Raw genomic sequence first — 22356 nt, forward strand, 5'->3', positions numbered from 1 at the left:
TTTCGCGCTGTGAAAGGTCACGGACTCTGTGTGACCCCCTCCAAGATGGGTAAACCACATCTATGCCACAAAATTGAGCAAGCGTGGGGTCCTGGTTATGTACCTTTTTAAAATGCATGGAAACGCTATGTTCCTCAAAGCCTTTTTTAATATTTGCTAGGTGTTCTGATATGCGGATTCTTAGAAGTCTTTTAGTCCTCCCAACATATAATAACCCGCATGGGCACCATAGCAAATATACAACATATGACGAGTTGCATGTACTGAATTCTTTAATGTCAAACATTGTGCCATCGGAGCTGGTAACTTTGTTAATTCCTTTGTTGTGTTCTTTCACCGTGCGGCAGCAAATACACCTTCTGCAAGGAAAGAATCCTTTCAGATCTATTTTCAATTGGCGATCAGGTGGATCCAATATTTTGCGGACCACTCTATCGCCAAAATTGGGCGCACGTCTATATATAAAACGTGGCTGCTGAGGAATCACTCCACCCAGATGTCTATCTCTGCTGAGGATGTGCCAGTGTTTCTTATATATGGTTTCAATTTCCTTATATTGGATGTGGAAGCCCGTCAGGAAGCTCCACTGGTGTTCATTTGTGGATGGTTCTTCTATTTTCTTCTTAAAACAGTCTTCTCTCGGCTTCTCTGCGATCTCTTGAATCATTGACACCAGGTTGATCTCATCATATCCCTTTTGGGCAAATCTCTTCTTCAGTACATTCGCCTGCTCAAAATAATCTGAGTCATCAGTGCAGTTTCGGCGCACTCGGAGAAATTGCCCTTTAGGGATATTCTTTATCCAAGCAGGGTGGTGTCCACTTCTGATCGATAGATAACTGTTTCGATCAGTGCTTTTAAAGTACACCTTTGTTTTCAACCTGTCATTACATCTTTCTATAGTTACATCCAAGAAGTTAACTGAACACGCACTGATCACATATTCCAGTTTAATGTTGTTCACATTGTTGTTCAATACTTCAAGGAAAACTTTGAGATCGTTTTATTTTTAATGCATTTCTTACATATTTTAGATATATTTTAATTATATATATTTAATCATTTATATGAATTTGCAATTAGCGTTTGATACTAATATGTACTAATGCAAAATGTTATTAATTTATTTTAACTGACTATTGCCTTCATCCAGTGACAAATGTTTTTATATGTATTTGTTGATATACTCCAGCGCATGATTGATATATATCAGCTGATGACTTAATTAGGAACTGTTGTATGGCTATTCAATATAAACACAGTGTAATGATTGTGCTGTAGATGTGATTCGTGGTCACGGGGACACCCGGAAATCGGCTTTTTTTTTTTTTTTCCTCTCATTTCCGCCGCCCACGTCTGCCTATACAACAGCTGATTTGCCCCTGTTGTGTTGTTAGAAGCCATTCCCCGCGGCGAGCCTATCATGAGCAGCGTCTGCTCGACCTATCAGGTCGGCTTACCGCTGTGGCTGCTGGGTAAGACAGCCAGCCAATGGAGGAGGCGCTGACTTCCTCCTAGCTTTGGCTGCATAAGCGTTCTAGGCCCGCCCATCGTTGTAGGCGGAGCGGGATGCGCTGTGCAGCACGTGATTGGCTCAGACTGCTGCTGTTGGGGGATGTGATTAACATACTCTCTCACCTATTGGAATCTGGGGACTTGCGCCACGCCTATCGCACTGGCTGATTGATTTATACACCAGCCAGTGGTGGTGGATGATGCTGTCAGCCCACAGCAGTTTGGGATTATCGTTTACTTCCGCCCACAGTTTTGGAGGAAGTGGGAAAACGCCCAGGACTGATAGGCTGATTGATCTGACTACATCAGATATAAGGTAACCATTTATGACTGTGTGGTTAGTCCCATGAATAAGTTTTTATAACGAAACATGTCGGGGTATTGCCATACAGTCTAATTTTACTAGTGAGTGCTGCGTTTTTGGATGCAGAGTGCGTTTGAAGTTTTTTATTTAAGTGGATGTGCAGCTGCATCTGACAGAAGTCCATGGCACCGTGAGTAGGAGAATTGGTTTCACTTTTTCTCGCTGATCGGGGGTCCGCCGTGACCGCTTCTCACCATTTTGACGTTTGAAGGAGTTTCTTGATGTGATATTCTGCTGTTTTACAAGATTTTGTTTGTGAGTGCACTGTTTGAAGTTTTATTTTGGTGTGCTATTAAACCTTTGATGGTATCACACTATTTGCACTTCTTTTGTCTCTCTCTGACATATATGTGGAACTGATTGGATGTCATATTTGGATTACATCTTTATTGACGGGAACAACTACATCTGATAAGGTTTTTTGTGCCAAAACACGAGAGTGTGAGGCATACCTATCCGGTGAGTGTCCATTTGATGGGGGAGGAGTCACTGAGCACTGTCGGGTGTGGTGGAAGTTTTTGAAAAAATTTGAAGATCGCAGGATCCTTATACACATGAACTTTGCTTTGTTTGGCCACGTTCTAAATTATTTTTAAAGACTGTCTCTTGCACTTTCAGTGCGTTCACTTCACGTTTAAGTCAATCACGGGTGTTTATTATTACAGTCACAGTTTAGTGTTTATTTCTTAAACTGGATATATTTTGTTTATTATCACTGTATATCATTACATATGGGTTGTAGTAATGTATTTTATATAGTCAAATATGCACAGTTATTTGATAGCGCTGTTTTAATTTGTTGACACTCCTTAGAGAGTTTCATCATCTTACATTCTTTTTGTTCACTTATTATCTTCTAAACAGCAGCTAGGCATCATCCACTCCTCCATAGGCGCAACGGTGGGCGACTTTTTAGGGCGCATTCTATAGATCACCCATTGTTACTATCATCTTTATTTTTTAACCTAGTGCAGCCATGGACGCTATCGACTTTTTGTCCAACAGACAAATAAGTGCTGACTCTATTTTTTCCTCCAGTCAAGAAATGATAGACTGTGAGGAAGATTATCCCAGCATCCTGAAGGCATTAGATAACCTGTTAGAGAAACAGGTAAAGGCCTGGTGGGATGTTTTCACATTCGAACACTACAACAAAGAGGGTCTAATTTTTAGGAGTCTGAGGTGGGAAGTCACCCCTCAAGACGGTCTTACTGATGTAAAGTATATGGATGAATGGCTTAATTTTTTTAATAAAGTCGGGAAAGAACTACAGGTTCTGGTTCTGAAGAGGAAACAAATTAAACTAAGTCTAATTAATGAAAAAATTAAAATCATACAAAAACAATTAGAGCCAATCAAGGAATCAGAAATGATCAAAGAGTTCAACAATAGTATGAAAAAGAAACTGGAGAAGGTAGATAGGGACACTCAGAAAAGGAAAGTAAAAAAGTACAACCGAGATTCTGAGGATTTTAAAAACAGCAAAATTTACGCATGGCAGAGTAATACAGGCTCTGAAGGAGATCCAGTGAATGACACAACAGAACAACAGCAGTCTAAAACGAGTGTTGCTGCTCTAAAGAAGGATTCAGGAAAACCTAAGGGTCCTTTGAAAAAAGCTGACCATACGGGAGGAAACCACCCACGCAATAACTTACCGCAAGGTGTTAAGGGTGGGCATCCCGAATCATATTATGAATCACCCGGACCACCACGCCATAATAGGGAGAATGGTCAGTATAGTGGCTATTACCAGTCCCCTCGGCCACAACAACATTATGGTGTTCCAGATCAATCCCACTACTATCCCCAGCAGGATTACCATCAATGGTATCAATACCCTCCATCTGATCAATATCATCACCAACCCCAGTCTGCTTCTTTTTTAGGACAGAGAGGGAGGGGGGGAAGAGGGGGGACTCCGAAGAGGAATTTACAACCAATGAACAGAGGGGGGGAGAAGACTGGTCCACCTTATCTGATGAACAGAGCTGGGGAATACCTGCAAAGAGAAGAAGGGGGTGCAGGGCTGGAAGACGCAAGCAATCCGAAAAAAAGAGCAAGGAGAACATAGGAGCTGGTATCTACAATTTAAGTCGGGTTACTTTGAGTGCAAAAGAACTCAACGTATTAGATACAGGCCTAAAATGTGCCCCTAGAAAGGCCATGAATAAGTTTAACATCTATATTGATACCCACAAATTTATCAGAACATTAAATTTGAAAAAATATTTTCTGAGCCACCCAGTCGAAGCATCAATGAGGAGCACTACAGCCAATAGGAACATAGACAGTGGGTTGAAGAATAAATCGCTCTTCAACCCCCAAAATTCCAACAATCACTACATTGAAGTCTTTAAACAGCTTGTGCTAAAAGATATAGAAGATCTGCCACAGAAAAAAAATATCAATCCTGAGTATATCAGGGAAGGTATCAAGCTACTGGAAGACAAAAAGAACATCATTATCCGCCCTGCTGATAAGGGGGGCGGAGTAGTAGTGATGGACAAAGACTATTATCATCAGCAATTGTCCACACTGTTGGAAGATCGAACCACCTATAAGAGGTTGAATTCTGACCCTACAGAAGCATACAAAACACAACTGGATTCCTTAATACAATGGGGTTTCCAGATCAATGCCCTGAATATTAAAGAGAAAGCATATTTGGCTCCTTCTGTGTGTAGAGTTCCGGTTATCTACACCTTACCGAAGATACACAAACATGCAACCATGCCACCGGCCCGTCCAATAGTGAACGGCATTGGGTCCGTCACGGCAAGGTTAGGTGAATACTTGGACAAATTCCTCCAGCCAAGTGTGCGGGAAACCAAAGCATACTTAAAGGATACAGCTGATCTGCTCATATCCCTGGAGGATATAAGAATAAATCCAGGTACTGAAACCTTCCTTGTGACGGCGGATGTCGCCTCACTATATACTATAATACAGCATGAGGACGCTGCTCTGGCACTCAATTGGGCATTGAGTAAGAGGGAGGAGATCCCGTTTACACAAAAAAGATTTTTGGGTCAAGCCCTCGATTTCTGTATGTCGCATAATTATTTTTGGTTCGATGGTTTCTTTTTTTCACAACAGGTTGGCGTGGCTATGGGAGCTAAATATGCCCCTAGCCTCGCCAACCTGTTTATGGCGGAGTGGGAGGACAAAAGTATCTTCAGAGATCAAAGATCTCAACTTATCTTCTATCGGAGATACATTGACGACATCTTTTTGATCTGGCAGGGATCGGAAACAGATCTCAAAGTTTTCCTTGAAGTATTGAACAACAATGTGAACAACATTAAACTGGAATATGTGATCAGTGCGTGTTCAGTTAACTTCTTGGATGTAACTATAGAAAGATGTAATGACAGGTTGAAAACAAAGGTGTACTTTAAAAGCACTGATCGAAACAGTTATCTATCGATCAGAAGTGGACACCACCCTGCTTGGATAAAGAATATCCCTAAAGGGCAATTTCTCCGAGTGCGCCGAAACTGCACTGATGACTCAGATTATTTTGAGCAGGCGAATGTACTGAAGAAGAGATTTGCCCAAAAGGGATATGATGAGATCAACCTGGTGTCAATGATTCAAGAGATCGCAGAGAAGCCGAGAGAAGACTGTTTTAAGAAGAAAATAGAAGAACCATCCACAAATGAACACCAGTGGAGCTTCCTGACGGGCTTCCACATCCAATATAAGGAAATTGAAACCATATATAAGAAACACTGGCACATCCTCAGCAGAGATAGACATCTGGGTGGAGTGATTCCTCAGCAGCCACGTTTTATATATAGACGTGCGCCCAATTTTGGCGATAGAGTGGTCCGCAAAATATTGGATCCACCTGATCGCCAATTGAAAATAGATCTGAAAGGATTCTTTCCTTGCAGAAGGTGTATTTGCTGCCGCACGGTGAAAGAACACAACAAAGGAATTAACAAAGTTACCAGCTCCGATGGCACAATGTTTGACATTAAAGAATTCAGTACATGCAACTCGTCATATGTTGTATATTTGCTATGGTGCCCATGCGGGTTATTATATGTTGGGAGGACTAAAAGACTTCTAAGAATCCGCATATCAGAACACCTAGCAAATATTAAAAAAGGCTTTGAGGAACATAGCGTTTCCATGCATTTTAAAAAGGTACATAACCAGGACCCCACGCTTGCTCAATTTTGTGGCATAGATGTGGTTTACCCATCTTGGAGGGGGTCACACAGAGTCCGTGACCTTTCACAGCGCGAAACTCACTGGATATTCTTGCTAAAATGTCTTTTTCCGCGGGGGTTGAATATAGAGGTAGACTTGAATTGCTTCATCAATAATTCTTAGACATTTATCATACCCACACCTTTCCCTCCGTGGGTTTAGTATTACCCTTTCTGGCATCTTTTCAGTATATGTACTCTTTTATTCATTTATCTGATATTTTGCTATTAATTAATCCCTTCTCCAGTGGTGGTGTTATCGGTGACCATTTGCGATCAGCTCAGCGATCACTAATTCACCACTTGTATTTAGTTCCAGTTTTAGATTGATTTTATCGTTTTATTTTTAATGCATTTCTTACATATTTTAGATATATTTTAATTATATATATTTAATCATTTATATGAATTTGCAATTAGCGTTTGATACTAATATGTACTAATGCAAAATGTTATTAATTTATTTTAACTGACTATTGCCTTCATCCAGTGACAAATGTTTTTATATGTATTTGTTGATATACTCCAGCGCATGATTGATATATATCAGCTGATGACTTAATTAGGAACTGTTGTATGGCTATTCAATATAAACACAGTGTAATGATTGTGCTGTAGATGTGATTCGTGGTCACGGGGACACCCGGAAATCGGCTTTTTTTTTTTTTTCCTCTCATTTCCGCCGCCCACGTCTGCCTATACAACAGCTGATTTGCCCCTGTTGTGTTGTTAGAAGCCATTCCCCGCGGCGAGCCTATCATGAGCAGCGTCTGCTCGACCTATCAGGTCGGCTTACCGCTGTGGCTGCTGGGTAAGACAGCCAGCCAATGGAGGAGGCGCTGACTTCCTCCTAGCTTTGGCTGCATAAGCGTTCTAGGCCCGCCCATCGTTGTAGGCGGAGCGGGATGCGCTGTGCAGCACGTGATTGGCTCAGACTGCTGCTGTTGGGGGATGTGATTAACATACTCTCTCACCTATTGGAATCTGGGGACTGGCGCCACGCCTATCGCACTGGCTGATTGATTTATACACCAGCCAGTGGTGGTGGATGATGCTGTCAGCCCACAGCAGTTTGGGATTATCGTTTACTTCCGCCCACAGTTTTGGAGGAAGTGGGAAAACGCCCAGGACTGATAGGCTGATTGATCTGACTACATCAGATATAAGGTAACCATTTATGACTGTGTGGTTAGTCCCATGAATAAGTTTTTATAACGAAACATGTCGGGGTATTGCCATACAGTCTAATTTTACTAGTGAGTGCTGCGTTTTTGGATGCAGAGTGCGTTTGAAGTTTTTTATTTAAGTGGATGTGCAGCTGCATCTGACAGAAGTCCATGGCACCGTGAGTAGGAGAATTGGTTTCACTTTTTCTCGCTGATCGGGGGTCCGCCGTGACCGCTTCTCACCATTTTGACGTTTGAAGGAGTTTCTTGATGTGATATTCTGCTGTTTTACAAGATTTTGTTTGTGAGTGCACTGTTTGAAGTTTTATTTTGGTGTGCTATTAAACCTTTGATGGTATCACACTATTTGCACTTCTTTTGTCTCTCTCTGACATATATGTGGAACTGATTGGATGTCATATTTGGATTACATCTTTATTGACGGGAACAACTACATCTGATAAGGTTTTTTGTGCCAAAACACGAGAGTGTGAGGCATACCTATCCGGTGAGTGTCCATTTGATGGGGGAGGAGTCACTGAGCACTGTCGGGTGTGGTGGAAGTTTTTGAAAAAATTTGAAGATCGCAGGATCCTTATACACATGAACTTTGCTTTGTTTGGCCACGTTCTAAATTATTTTTAAAGACTGTCTCTTGCACTTTCAGTGCGTTCACTTCACGTTTAAGTCAATCACGGGTGTTTATTATTACAGTCACAGTTTAGTGTTTATTTCTTAAACTGGATATATTTTGTTTATTATCACTGTATATCATTACATATGGGTTGTAGTAATGTATTTTATATAGTCAAATATGCACAGTTATTTGATAGCGCTGTTTTAATTTGTTGACACTCCTTAGAGAGTTTCATCATCTTACATTCTTTTTGTTCACTTATTATCTTCTAAACAGCAGCTAGGCATCATCCACTCCTCCATAGGCGCAACGGTGGGCGACTTTTTAGGGCGCATTCTATAGATCACCCATTGTTACTATCAAGTCCCACAACTTATCTTCATCATGGAACCTTCTAGGCCTATTTTAGTGATCTCTATTTTCCAAAGCTTTTAAATGTGTATAAATGATGACCACAATGGCACACGACATTCATGTGTTTGAATAAAAAATCAACCAGCTGCCACATATACCCCCAGACTTGTGGCTGAGCTGTCAAAGATATCACCACTGTATGGCCATTCACAGTCAATGAATGGGAGCGTGTGGCAAAGGGCTAATGACAAGTATAGTGTATACTGTATACATTTTATAATGTTTTAAGAACCTTGTCTTGTAACATATGTTTACTAGACATGTGCATTCGTTTTTGTCCGAATGCATTTTCGTCCGAATTTCAGGTATTTTCGTTATCATTTTAACAAACGATAACAAAAGCACAGAAAACGAAAAACGAAAGATCCGACATAAATGCTTTATTTTCGTTTTCGTTGCGGTCGAATGTGCCTAACCTTAACTCTATTAGTTCAATATTATTCTACATAAAGAGAAAAGATTCGACATATAGAGAAAAGATTCGACATTATAGAGACATGAAGAAGATTCGACATAGAGAGACATGAAGAAGATTCGACATAGAGAGACATGAAGATTCGACATAGAGAGACATAAAGATTCGACATAGAGAGACATGAAGATTCGACATAGAGAGACATGAAGATTCGACATAGAGAGACATGAAGATTCGACATAGAGAGACATGAAGATTCGACATAGAGAGACACGAAGATTCGACATAGAGAGACATGAAGATTCGACATAGAGAGACACGAAGAGTCGTTTTTTTTTTTTTTTTTTTTTAAGATTCTGTCGAATCTTCTTTTTTTTTTTCTTAGAACATTCGACAGACACCATAAGGATAAGCCTTTAATGACAGATTCAACCTTAATTAGAATTTTCGGACGAATGCATTTTTTTAACGAAAAACTAAATAAATAAAAACGAATTTCGTGAGTAACTAAATACATTTATTTTTCGGACGAAAACGAAATTACGAAACTAAATATTTCAGTGTGCACATGTCTAATGTTTCCAATTGCATAATTTTTTTTTTTTTACCAATACCTCATATAGCGTTCATCTTTATTGCTCTACTTTATATTGTATTTGTTCTGATGAATGTCCTCACTGCACTCAGCTCTTTGCTTGCTGGATATATTGCAGGTTTATACTGCACTAACCGCTCACACCTAAACAATGGCAGCAAATATGAAAGAAAATATCTGCACAGCAAGGGGATTCTGACAGGAAAGACTACAGCTAGGAAGCAACATCTGTCTCTTGTAGGAAGATTAATGGATATCATACGACCTTGAGAAAAGTGGAATCCAGAGTCTTCCTAATAAGATGGGTTTTATGCCATTTATACCATTTAGTGACATCTTAAGATGAGATGCTGACACACAGAAATATCCTGCTTATGGAAAGAGAAAATGGTTATGCAGATGTGAGATGCAGAGATATCACTTTACATGGTGTCAGGATTATAGTGCTTCATATTTATTCCTGATTTATTCTCCTATGTGATATTATGTTACAGCTTGTCGTAGTTGTTATGTCACCCTATGTGCAGAGACAACCACAAAGTTTGTGTCCACACTTGTCATTGTTTGTGAAATAAAGTTTATTCCCAGTAGCTTGTCATCTGGTCAGTTTTACAACTACACAAAAAAACTTCTCAAGCAATTACAGTGTTTGTCATTTGCCAGTATTTTTATATTTTTCAGCAAATTAATTCTTTCATTCCTTCAATGCCCTCTTTGTCGTTAGCCTGAAGAGTGAAACACCATTGTGAATACCTGCTATCATTTCTCTGGGGGAGATTTACTAAAACTGGAGAGTGCAAAATCTGGTGCAGCTCTGTATAGACAACCAATCCGCTTCCAGGTTTTATTGTCAATGCTTAAAGCGGAGTTCCACTCAATTGTGGAACTTCCACTCATCTGATTCCTCCCCCCCTCCGGTGCCACAATTGGCACCTTTCTGGGGGAAGGGGGACAGGATACCTGTCTTTGACAGGTATCCTTTCCCACTTCCGGGAGCCTCAGCCGTGGATATTGACATCACAGCTGGGGCTCCCTCCTCCTCCTCCCCCTGTCGCCGGGCCAGTAGGAGAGAGGAGCGGGCCTCACGCATGTGCAGTACGGTTCCCTGGGTGAAGACGAAAGGCTACACTGCCAGGTACCCTTACCGGCAGTGGCGGCGGCAGAACCCAACAGCTGATTCGACAGCTATTCAGCCGCTAGCAGGGCGCTTTTACCCCCCGCTAGCGGCCGAGAAAGGGTTAAAACCACCGTAAAGTGCCTCTGCGGCGTATGGCCGCGGAGCTGATTGATTTCAATGGGCAGGAGCGGTGGATGAGCAGTATACACACCGCTCCTTCATCGCTCCAAAGATTCTGCTAACAGAACTTTTTTTACCGTTCTGCTAGCGCACTGCTCCAGTGTGAAAGCCCTCTGGGCTTTCACACTGGAGAGACAGCAGCGGCTGTTTCAGGGCGTATTGCAGGCGCTATTTTTAGCGTTATAGCACCTGCAAAGCGCCCTAGTGTGAAAGGTCTCCAAGCTAAAATACGCATTTACAAAGTTAAAACTTGTATAATTGAATAGAGAACCACTAGTACTGGATTACACTTCTGCGTGCATCACTTTCGGTTTTCTGTCTGCCTCCACTCACCCTATGCGTTACATCACCATCACGTGACTTCATCAGGGGAACTCCCACCGACCACCAAGCCTAAGACATTGCTTACTCCCACTGATGCCAGGACATTTTCTACTCCACTGGCAAAAGTCTGGTGCTCCTAAAGTCTGAGGAACCATAATCTGGACCTTTGTTTAATACATTTGGGGATACCTGTTCTAGAACATTCAGTCTAGGAATTATTGTTAGCCTTCACTCAGGGCTCCAAACACGCTGAGCCCAGCAACAGACACCTCTACAGTGGAGGCCGTGGACATCTGGCATAAATCTTATATTTGTTTTTAAGGCATGCCATAGATGATTATATTTTCAGCATGGATGGGGGAATTCCTCCTGCAGCGCTATTGTGTTTATATCTATCTATCTATCTATCTATCTATCTATCTATCTATCTATCTATCTATCTATCTATCTATCTATCTATCTATCTATCTATCACAAAAGTAGGAAGTCTTAGTATATTTGCAGTAGGTATCTATCTATCTATCTTGAAGATGTTTCCACCAATGAGAACTATCGGCAAATACAATCTGTTGTCATGTCCCTGGAAAATTGTGTCCTGTCAAGCAGTTTTCTCAATCTGTAAGGAAATGACACATAACACCCCCATTTATGTATTCTTAGCATGTCCCTAATGCAACACTTATTCCATGCTAATAGTTTTTGAGAGAGCCAATTAACTGATAAATGCCATCGTCTAATGATATCCTTTTACCGAACAGTGCTGACAACTAAGCTATAACCGTGAGAAATTAACCCCTAATGGTATTCATAAACATCAGGGGAAATGCTTAGTAATGCAAGGAACTGCTAAGGAGGCACTTTGGAACGCTTATGTAAGTATTCTTCCATAGCATATCACCAGGTATTGTAGGGAATTCAAAAAGTCATTTAAATGTATGTTGTTTCTACAAATGAGGATAAGGATCATTTTCTTCCTATGAAAATGGTTATAAGCTCATTCTTCAGCTGATAGAAAATGAATTTCATTTGAATTATCCCTGCCCAGAGATTACATACAGTTACTTTTAGCTCAGCACAATCCTACAATATATTCAACAATACATAATATAGTCATTACCAGCAACAATCAGTAGCATGGTTCCTAACTGTCCTGCTTTCCAGGGACTATGCTTTTATTGGCCTTGAATGTTCCTCCACAGCTGTCTCTGTTTTACATTTATTATGGTAGGGCTGCCAACCCATTTTGTATCTGAATGAACAGCAATTCAAAGTTTTTTGAAGACATCAATATAATCATAGAGAACTATCCATAATAATCATATTATATTTATATTTTCATTGGTAGTTGCCTTAGATCCACCAGTGTTTCAAAAATGTTTGTGATTAGGGATGAGCTTCGTATTTGAGTCGAACTCATGTTCGACTCGAACATCGTATGTTCGATCGTTCGTCGAATTACGAACGTTTTGGGTCGTTCACGCCAAATTCAAGTTACGTCTCACAGCCCATAATTCACTGCGGCATCGCAGTGCATTGCAGGCTGACGATTGGCCAAGCATGCACTATGACCCGAATGCTTGGCCAATCACAGCTTGCAAAAAACGGAGAGCCATAATTGGCCAAAGCCAGGGGGGCTTTGGCCAATTATGGCTCAGGGGGTTTAGTACACGCCCCACACTATAAAAGGCTGCCTGCGGGTCGGCCTTGTGTAGTGTGCTGCGGTGGTTAAGAGAGAACAGAGAGAGAGAGTGTCAGTTTTTGCAGGTAGATAGAGCAGGCAGGCAGGCAGGCTAGTCAGGTAAAGTTACAGTGTGAATCAAAAATCGTTTTTTCAGCACATCGTGTGTTTGACTTCACCGCGCTCTGACCCGATCGGTTTTTGGAACGATGGTGTGTACGCACTTCAGACCATCAGGCCACTTCAGCGGTGAACCGATGGAAATGGCCCGTTGGACCATTCTCATCGGTTTGGAACGACTGTGTGTATGCGGCCTAAGAGTGAAGTAGTCATTTTACAAAAAAATCTTGGATTTGATTGTACTTTAAAGCATACTGTGTGTATATATATATATATATATATATATATATATATATATATATATATATATATATATATATATAAACAATATTGACAAAAGTATTGGGACGCTTGCCTTTACACACACATGAACTTTAATGGCATCTCAGTTTTAGTCCGTAGGGTTCAATATTGAGTTGGCCCACCATTTTCAACTATGAGGCCTCGTACACACGACCGTTTTCCTTGACAGAATCCATCAAGAAACTTGGTGGCAGAGCTTTTTTGCCGAGGAAACCGGTCGTGTGTACGTTTTTCATCGAGGAAACTGTCGAGGAACTCGACGAGGAAAAAAGAGAACAAGTTCTCTTTTTCCTCGACGGGAGTCTCAATTTCCTCATTGTGTTCCTCGTCGGGCTGGTTTTCGACGAGAAACACGTTCATGTGTATGCTAAGAAACCCGCGCATGCTCAGAATAAAGTATGAGACGGGAGCGCACCTTCGGTAAAAGTAGCGTTTGTAATGGAGATAGCACATTTGTCAAGCTGTAACAGTCTAAAAAGTGCAAATCATCTCTTACCAAACTTTTACTTAACACGCAGTAACATGAGATTAGCAAAAGCAGCCCCAAGGGTTGTGCCAGTGGAATCGAACTTCCCCTGCCGTTGCATGTGTTGTACGTCACTGCGTTTGAGAACGAGGAGATTTGGTCTTGACCATGTGTACGCAAAGCAAGCTTGTCAAGTTTCTCGACAAGCCTAACAAGGAACTCGTCGAGGAAAACGATGTGTCTTTTCCGACGAGTTCCTTGGTCGTGTGTACGAGGCCTGACAGCTTCAACTCTTCTAGCAGGCTGTCTACAAAGTTTAGGAGTGTGTCTATGGGAATGTATGACCATTCTTCCAGAAGCACTATGTGAGCTCAGGCACTGATTTTGGACGAGAAGGCCTGACTCGCAGTCTCCGCTCTAATTCATCGCAAAGGTATTCTATCGAGTTCAGGCCAGGACTCTGTGCAGGTAAGTGAAGTTCCTCCACCCCAAACTCACTTATCAATGTCTTTATGGACCTTGCTTTGTGCACTGGTGCGCAGTCATGTTGGAACAGGAAGGAGCCATCCCCAAACTGTTCCCACAAAGTTTGGAGCATGGAGTTTGGACACACAAATTCTGGTTGATTCAGCAAGAGGACCTCAGCAGCCAGTTCAGTTGGCGAAATGCCTGGTAGAAATACAGGACTGGATGGCTGGCAATAGGCTTGGACTGAACGCAGCTAAAACTGAAGTTCTATTAATTGGTCCTACTAGCCCCCTATTGCTGGCTGCTTGGCCTCTATCTTTCGGACCCACACACATTCCAGCCAAGCAGGTAAAAAACCTAGGAGTCATAATTGATGACACCCTCTCGTTTGTGCCCCACTTCAGAAACATCCTGCGGAATGCCAATTACCATCTAAGGCTCCTCAGAAAAGTAAAACATCTATTCACGCAAAAGAACAGATCACTACTTGCCCAGGCTTTTATCCATTCCCGGTTAGACGGGGCAAACGTATTCCTATTGGGTGCCCCGCAGAAATGGGCCCATAAGCTTCAGGTGGTTCAGAACCACACTGCTCGCTTTGTACTCGGTCTAGCGAGAAGAGACCATATTAGGCTGGCCAGGAGATCACTTCATTGGCTCCCTATCAAGCAGAGAGTGATCTTTAAAACGCTCTGTATCTTCTTTCGTGCATACTGGGGACAGGGTCCCAAGTACTTACACAGCTTGGCGGTGCACTATGAACCCTCGCGCCCATTAAGATCCAAGACCCAACATTTAGCCACAGTCATTCCATCTAAACTTTCTTCCATGGGAGGCAAACGACTCCAGAGTAGGGGTGCCATGCTGTGGAATGCCCTCTCCTTGGAAGTTAAGATGACACCTAACCTGCTCCTCTTCAGAAAAAAACTAAAGACGGAGCTGTTCATCCAGGCCTATGGATACATTTATATTCTTTTCCCTCTCACAGTCCGCCCCCTCATTGAAGGGGCCACTTGCCTCTCTAATAACTATGATGTCTTCTACCCCTCCTCTAGTATCCCCACTGTTCCTTTTTTCTTTTATATTTTTTCTCATACACTTCACGGCTCTTTCCTCTTGCTCCCCTAAGGGCTGGATACCCTTTCCTTTCACTGCCCTCTCTTCTCTTTTCTCTCTCTTCTTCACCATGGATTGATTCAAAGTTACATCTCACAAGCGGCGCTTAGACGCTCACTTCACAGTGGGCATTTGGCGCCTAATTAAGCTAAAAAATCAATCAATCAATCAAATTGTCCAAAATGTCTTGCTGATGCCTTAGGAATACCCTTCACTGGAACTAAGGTGCCAAGCCCTGAAAAACAATCCCACACCATATCCTCCCCTCCTCCAAATGATTTGGAGGGGGTGGCCCAATACTTTTGCCAATATAGTGTAAAGGGTGGTGCTTGGAATGGGGAACCCTGTTTTTTGGATGAACCTCTCTCCCCCAATACAGAAGTGAATGCAGGCTGATACCAGCATAGCAGGGAGACTGCATGCCCATTGATCCCATGCTTTGGGGATACCAGCCTGCATAAGAGGCTAGTTTGTTCTCAGAGGAGGGACAGGATTTACTCACTTCCCCCAAGTATATTGTCTCTCAGCTGTCAGCACACCCCCAGTGTGACTTTTGAAACTGCCCTAATGGTCTAAAAATGATTTTTGAAATCCGTTTGACAGTCAAGGGCACCAGGAGGTTGTTCTAGTGTGCTGTTGACGTATTTTCCTGAAACTACATGTCCCATAATTTTTTGGGACTCCTGCAGCTTCTGTCTGGCTTTGGGTGGTTTGATAAGCTGTCAAAGAGGAGTAATGTGTAATGTTATGACTGCTCATTGCCCATTGCTGCCTAGTCCATTACTAGAAGGTTATCAGGTGTTACTGGACAGGAATGTACTACATGCAAATTGTATCCATTCATTCCCACCCAGTATTAGTATTCTGAGTGTTATTACCTGACCTCTTAGCCTCTTGGACTATACAGGGAGTATAATTAACCACTGAAGTGCTGACAGCTTAACCAGAGGAATTCACAAAAATCCCCCAAAAATGTGGAATGAAAGGTGAATGTACTTAGTTGATAACATTTACTTTACGCTATTCTTAATTTATACGTCATGTATGTCAGTGAATGTCATTTTCACTGAGCAAAGCTAAAGAAAAATGCACTAATTTGGCTTAATAGGCTGAATGTTTACCAAAGAATTCTGGTCAAATTTGTTTTACCTTTAAAGAAAGTGACATTTAGCCCTCCTAGTGCTGAAACTTTGCCTAAACATAGTTTCAGCACCATGGAGAGCTTCTGTGGGCCAATTCGCCTCCAGGTTAAAGCGTATACTGACCCCAAAAGAGAAACGTAATATGGGACAGCTTACAGTCATTTAAATTAAATGCACAAGTGGTGCATATAATTGCTAATATATCTTGAAATGCTATCATCCTAAATGTATATATTAATAAATTATTTCAAAGGGACTTTACCCCCTTCCCACCTGCCCTGGTGTTCCTTTAATTTGTACACCTGGGGGGGGTTCTGAAATAGTCTGCCTAGTCATGTGCCCACTGTCATTTGCTGTCACAGTGGTCACATGATCAGAAACCAGTCCCGCAATTTCCCATTACTAATACAGACCAAGAGGTCTCTTGAGAACTTGGTCTCTCTGCTCGGAGTGTGCAGTCAGTGCTCTTTAAGCACAGAAACATCTGCTGTCCATATGTAGCGGTACCCCTGTAAGGGCTGCGAATAGACTCTGTACCCCACTGATTACCTTGACTCTGCAAATCCTCCCTTACCTCTGACACCCTGGGTTCCGTCATGTCACCAGCTGTGATAGTAAATAGAGACTCACACAATATTAACCTCCCTGGCGGTATGATTATTTCAGAAAAAAGGTGCTGAAAGCGGTACCATTATTTGCAAGGAAATTTGGCGTTTTATACTGTAGGCCTGTAATTCTTAGGAATAACTCACTTAAATCTGACCAAACAAGAGTCTAGTAGGCATCCCGGGTATGACATTTTTTTAAAAACAAAATTATAAATTATATTATAATAAATAATTATAACAAATAATAATATAATTATAATAACAATTATTCAATAATGTAATCAACTCAAAATCACTGAAATTTGCTCAGTTGCAGAATTGTCGCTGTCATTACTTTTACTTTTTTATGACGAATTTCCCCACAAATCGCTATCGCACAATTCTGCAAGTGATTATAATTTATTATCGCTGTTTTCTAGCTGCTCTAAAACCATTTTTGACATAAAGGGACACTTTTGGTTGCTATGGACAATCTACAGTTTGCAGGCAGAAAGAACAGTTTTTATTATATAAAAGTACATATAGGACACTGGGCAGACCACTAGGGACAAGGGGGGTGTGTATTTTTTTTCATACAGTACTGTAATCTATAAGATTACAGTATATTGTATGTAAGGTGTTTCTTTACTTTTTTGAATTTGGGGCCGTTCTCCGCTACCGTGCGTCGTAACGTCGCAGAGAACAGAGATCGGCGGCACACAGAGGCACTGTGTGAATCGAGCGAGGTCCGCTCGCTCACACAGATCGGTGGCTTCGCTGGATTCAGGGACAAGGTAAGTTAACCAAGCCAGTGGATTCTGCGAGGTGAGCCCCAGTCTGACTCGGGGTTACCGATCGCAGCAGAAAAATTTAACCCCAAGTCAGACTCGGGAATACCACCAGGCGGGTTAAAGAAGTAGTTCAAATATGTTTACTGTAATATCAAAACACACATACACATATACATATATATCAACTTGGTCCTTAATGGAAACACTCCTGTATACACCGCCCTTTATCTCAAACTTAGTAAGTAAACACAATATATTAATGACAAGGTCCCTTAATTGTGAATGTACACACATATTAACCCCCCTGGCGGTATTCCCGAGTCTGACTCGGGGTTAAATTTTTCAGCTACGATCGGTAACCCCGAGTCAGACTCTGGCTCGCCTCGCTGGATCCACAGGCAGTGTTTACTTACCGTGTCCCTGGATCCAGCTATGCCACCGTGCTGTGTGAGCGAGCGGGTCCTCGCTCGATTCACACAGTGCCTCTGTGTGCCGCCGTTCTCCGTTCCCTGCGACGTTACGACGCACGGGAGCGGAGAACGGCGCCAAATTCAAAAAGGTAAACAAACACATTACATACAGTATACTGTAATCTTATAGATTACAGTACTGTATGTAAAAAATACACACCCCCCTTGTCCCTAGTGGTCTGCCCAGTGCCCTACATGTACTTTTATATAATAAAAACTGTTCTTTCTGCCTGCAAACTGTAGATTGTCCATAGCAACCAAAAGTGTCCCTTTATGTCAAAAATGGGTTTAGAGCAGCTAGAAAACAGCGATAATAATTTATAATCACTTGCAGAATTGTGCGATAGCGATTTGTGGGGAAATTCGTCATAAAAAAATAAAAGTAATGACAGCGACAATTCTGCAACTGAGCAAATTTCAGTGATTTTGAGTTGATTACATTATTGAATAATTGTTATTATATTATTATTTGTTATAATTATTTATAATTATTTATTATATTATAATTTATAATTTTGTTTTAAAAAAAATTTCATACCCGGGATGCCTACTAGACTCTTGTTTGGACAGATTTAAGTGAGTTATTCCTAAGAATTACAGGCCTACAGTATAAAACGCCAAATTTCCTTGCAAATAATGGTACCGCTTTCAGCACCTTTTTTTCTGAAATAATCATACCGCCAGGGAGGTTAATATTGTGTGAGTCTCTATTTACTATCACAGCTGGTGACATGACGGAACCCAGGGTGTCAGAGAGTTGTCTTTTTCCCCAACCCACAGGCCAGCAAATCCTGCACAATATGGAAACAGTATAAACAATATTATATTCAATAGGATGCAGTTCAATGCAATAGAGCAGATGAGGAGAGAGCATTATAAAAAAGGCGAAAAAAGGTATTCCTTGAAATCCAGATATCTTCAGCTAGCCTCTTTATGTTAAGTAGTTCAAAATGGAAAGTTGTAGCAAAGTTAGCAAAGCTGTGATTTATCCTGGTAGTAATATAACTTCCGCCTTTTTTGAACCTAAAGGTGTCATCTGATGTGACTACTGAAATCAGTAATGTGTATTGAGCATAGGCATCTGCTTGCTGCGTCCATTATAATAGAGGATGTAACTTCTGTGGGACTACAAGTACCACCAGCTAGACTGTGTGGGTGAAGTCAAACAGCAGTGTCCTTAACTATAACATGGGTTATGCCCGCTCACCACTCGGATAACAGATTGATTGGATGACGGTGTGGATGATGAGAAGACTCCAGCCAGAACTCTCTCTCTGTGTCTTTGCTCTGGATAATGGGGGCCACCGCCCCACGCTGCAGCTCACTGGATCCTGAATTTCAGACGCCTCCAAATGACCTGGAACACCCACTTCACTGAAGACGCAATGCTGTCGGCATAGATCCCTCTAGGTGTAGCTATCCGGCTCCCCGCTGTGTAGGCCACAAATCGGCAGCAAACTCCCTGTCACACAAACCTCCTGCTGGCAGAGTCAAACGGCATTCAGAGTGGCTGATCTAGGCAAAGCCAGACCCTTTTATATCCTCTCCCAGCAGTCTGTCCTGTTCACCCAGCATTCTGTTCCTTGTAGTTCAGATCAGTCCTGCTGACAGTCACTTCAGCATTCTGAACTACATGTCCCATGATGCTTTGCTCTATATCCTCACACAGGAAAAAAAAGGAAATTTACATATAAAGTCCGGCAAACACTACAACCCCACATTAACAACACAGAAAATGTCTCTAATTTATAAGCATAATAGCTGACCTAGGCTACACATAGACACTCTTGCATGGTGTGTGGGTGTTAACCCCTTCCTGCCGTTGTCTACTGACCCTTTAAGAGCTTCTAAATACAGGGAGGTGGTCATTCGGGTCATGTGACCAACGTAAATGGCTGTCACAGTGGTCACGTATGCATTGGGAGGTTTCGGATCCCTACTTGTGACTGGTATTTGCAGGATTACTGTGGTAAATTAAGAGGAAAAAATATCTGAAAAGGTAAAGAAATGCAACCACTGCATTTAATATCTAGTGACCTGCAATGTGTTGCAATGTATTACATTTTTCTTTTTGATATCGATAAGCTTTAAATGCCTTTATTTACATTTACTTTAGATTTGTAGGCTATTTAATGACTGCTGCATTCACCTGCTATACATTCATCTTATTATAAATAGAGTAAACGTGACTATCATTGTGCAAATTTTCTAAAATAGACTCCTTATGTGTAGCACCCCCTTACTTTCAGTAAAGGCGCTACGCTAAAGTTAGTGGGAGAATGAGAGAGGTAAGTTGCTCTCATTCCTAATTATGTAAAATTTGGCTGTCGCCAAATCTGGATTGTTCTGTGGGTCAGACTGCGTTCCAGGGATGCGGTGGCATTCCTGGGCGTCAGGTGGCGCCAGAGGGGTCCAGGCGGAGCCGCTTCTTCCCAGCAGCCATTCAGAGGAGTTGAGCCTCGCTGTGCATGCTGGGAGAGAGTATTTCTGTGGCAGAAGCCGTTGTTCTGGGTTTCTTCGTGGGTTCCTGGTTCTGGGTGCGGCACCCACCTTTGGGGTGTGCACACATTGCGGGCCCCACCACTATGGCCTACCTGGCCTGGGGTCGCACGCAACGCGGAGTTCCTGACTCTGGGACCTCATGGCCTGGAGCAACTGATGCTACCAGGGGCCCCAGTGACTTACTGGGTCCCCAGCTCTACTGAAGAGATCCTAAGCTACGTGCTGTGCAGTGGGGGATCGGTTCAAGGAGAACCCAGAGGCAGGTTGTCTAAGAGACATGAACGAACCATCGGGGATCTGGTGACCGGGACACTGACAGGTACACTTCCACTGTCAACCGGTGACCTTAGCGCAACTCGTTGGGAGGATTCGCTCTGCTGTTCACATTGTCAGCATTGAGCGTGTGGCAGAGGCCTCATCTGGCATCTTAAATTTAATATAATCAGAGCCAAGTCCGTGGCAGGGACTTGTTCCTTCCCAGCAACCTTAAAGTGACACTTCGGCTGCCAGGCCTGTGGCAGGGGTCTGTCCGTGGGCACTTCACCCACTCTGGCTGGAGTGGCGACGAACTGTACTGTTGCTGAAAGCAGGATTGCTTTCCTTCTATCCAAGCCTGATACCGCAAAGTTCCTTTACTTCATCAACCTTTCCTATCTACCTCGAGTTGATGTTGGTCGCGTTGGGCCGAGAAATAAAGCATTCAGAAAAAAACGTATTCGCTGATTGGACATTCGTTTACTGCTCTACTCACTACCATCACTCCTAGACAACGATTAGAGGTAACCTAATACGCCGATCCCAAAACAATCAGCGGCTCCTGAGGGGGTAGCGCTACATATGTATAGCAGTGAGTACAGTTTATGAGCCCTTAGTAATTCGTAATTAGTAACTAGATTTCTAAATTAATGACTTTGTAAATACTGTTTGATCTTCATTTAAGTCAATACATCAAATACAAATACAAATATGTATTTAACAAACACAACATATTGTTGTACTTTTAGTGCCCGTTCACACTACGCGACTTGAGATCCGACTTGTGTCGCCCCAAGTCGCGCGACATGAAAAATTACATTAAAGTGAATGAGAGCGTCTTAATGCACACTACTGAAGTCGCTCCAACTTCAGAAAAGGTTCCTGTACTACTTCAAGGTGACTTCTAGGTGACTTGTACCCATTGATTTCAATGGAAGTCGCCTCCAAAGTCAGATCAGTGTCTTAACTAAAGCAACTTTACAGGAAGAGAAATAAGTTTTCTCAGGCAAACCCCTCCCTCCCACAGAGCTGATTATTGTTTGATTGGCCACTGGTAAAGTTGCCTCTCCTGAAGGCGACTTGAGGTTGCCTCAAGTTGCCTCACAAAGTCGTGCCGACTTTCATGTCACTGTAGTGTGAACCGGCACTCACTGAAGCAAGGGCATTGAATAAGTTGTGTTATTCCTTAGTAACATTCAATAATCCATCTGTTAGGTGGATTGACTCCTTAGACAGACAGTTATGATTGTTTTGCCATCGTATACCAAATCAACTTAACAATGCCTGAACTTGAACCTTCTCATTTAGGAATCCTAAAATAATTTGTCTAAGCTAAATCAATTTAGCAGATAAAACCTAAAACACAAACACAACGTATTGTTGTACCTTTACTGAAGCAAGGGCATTGAAAAATGCAAACAGAGTTGCATTATTCCTTAGCAACTTTCATTAATCCATCTGTTGGGTGGATTGACTCCTTAGACAGAAAATTATGATTGTTTTGCCATCAC

This window comes from Rana temporaria, chromosome 5 (assembly GCF_905171775.1).
Source record: "Rana temporaria chromosome 5, aRanTem1.1, whole genome shotgun sequence".
Lineage (NCBI taxonomy): Eukaryota > Metazoa > Chordata > Amphibia > Anura > Ranidae > Rana > Rana temporaria.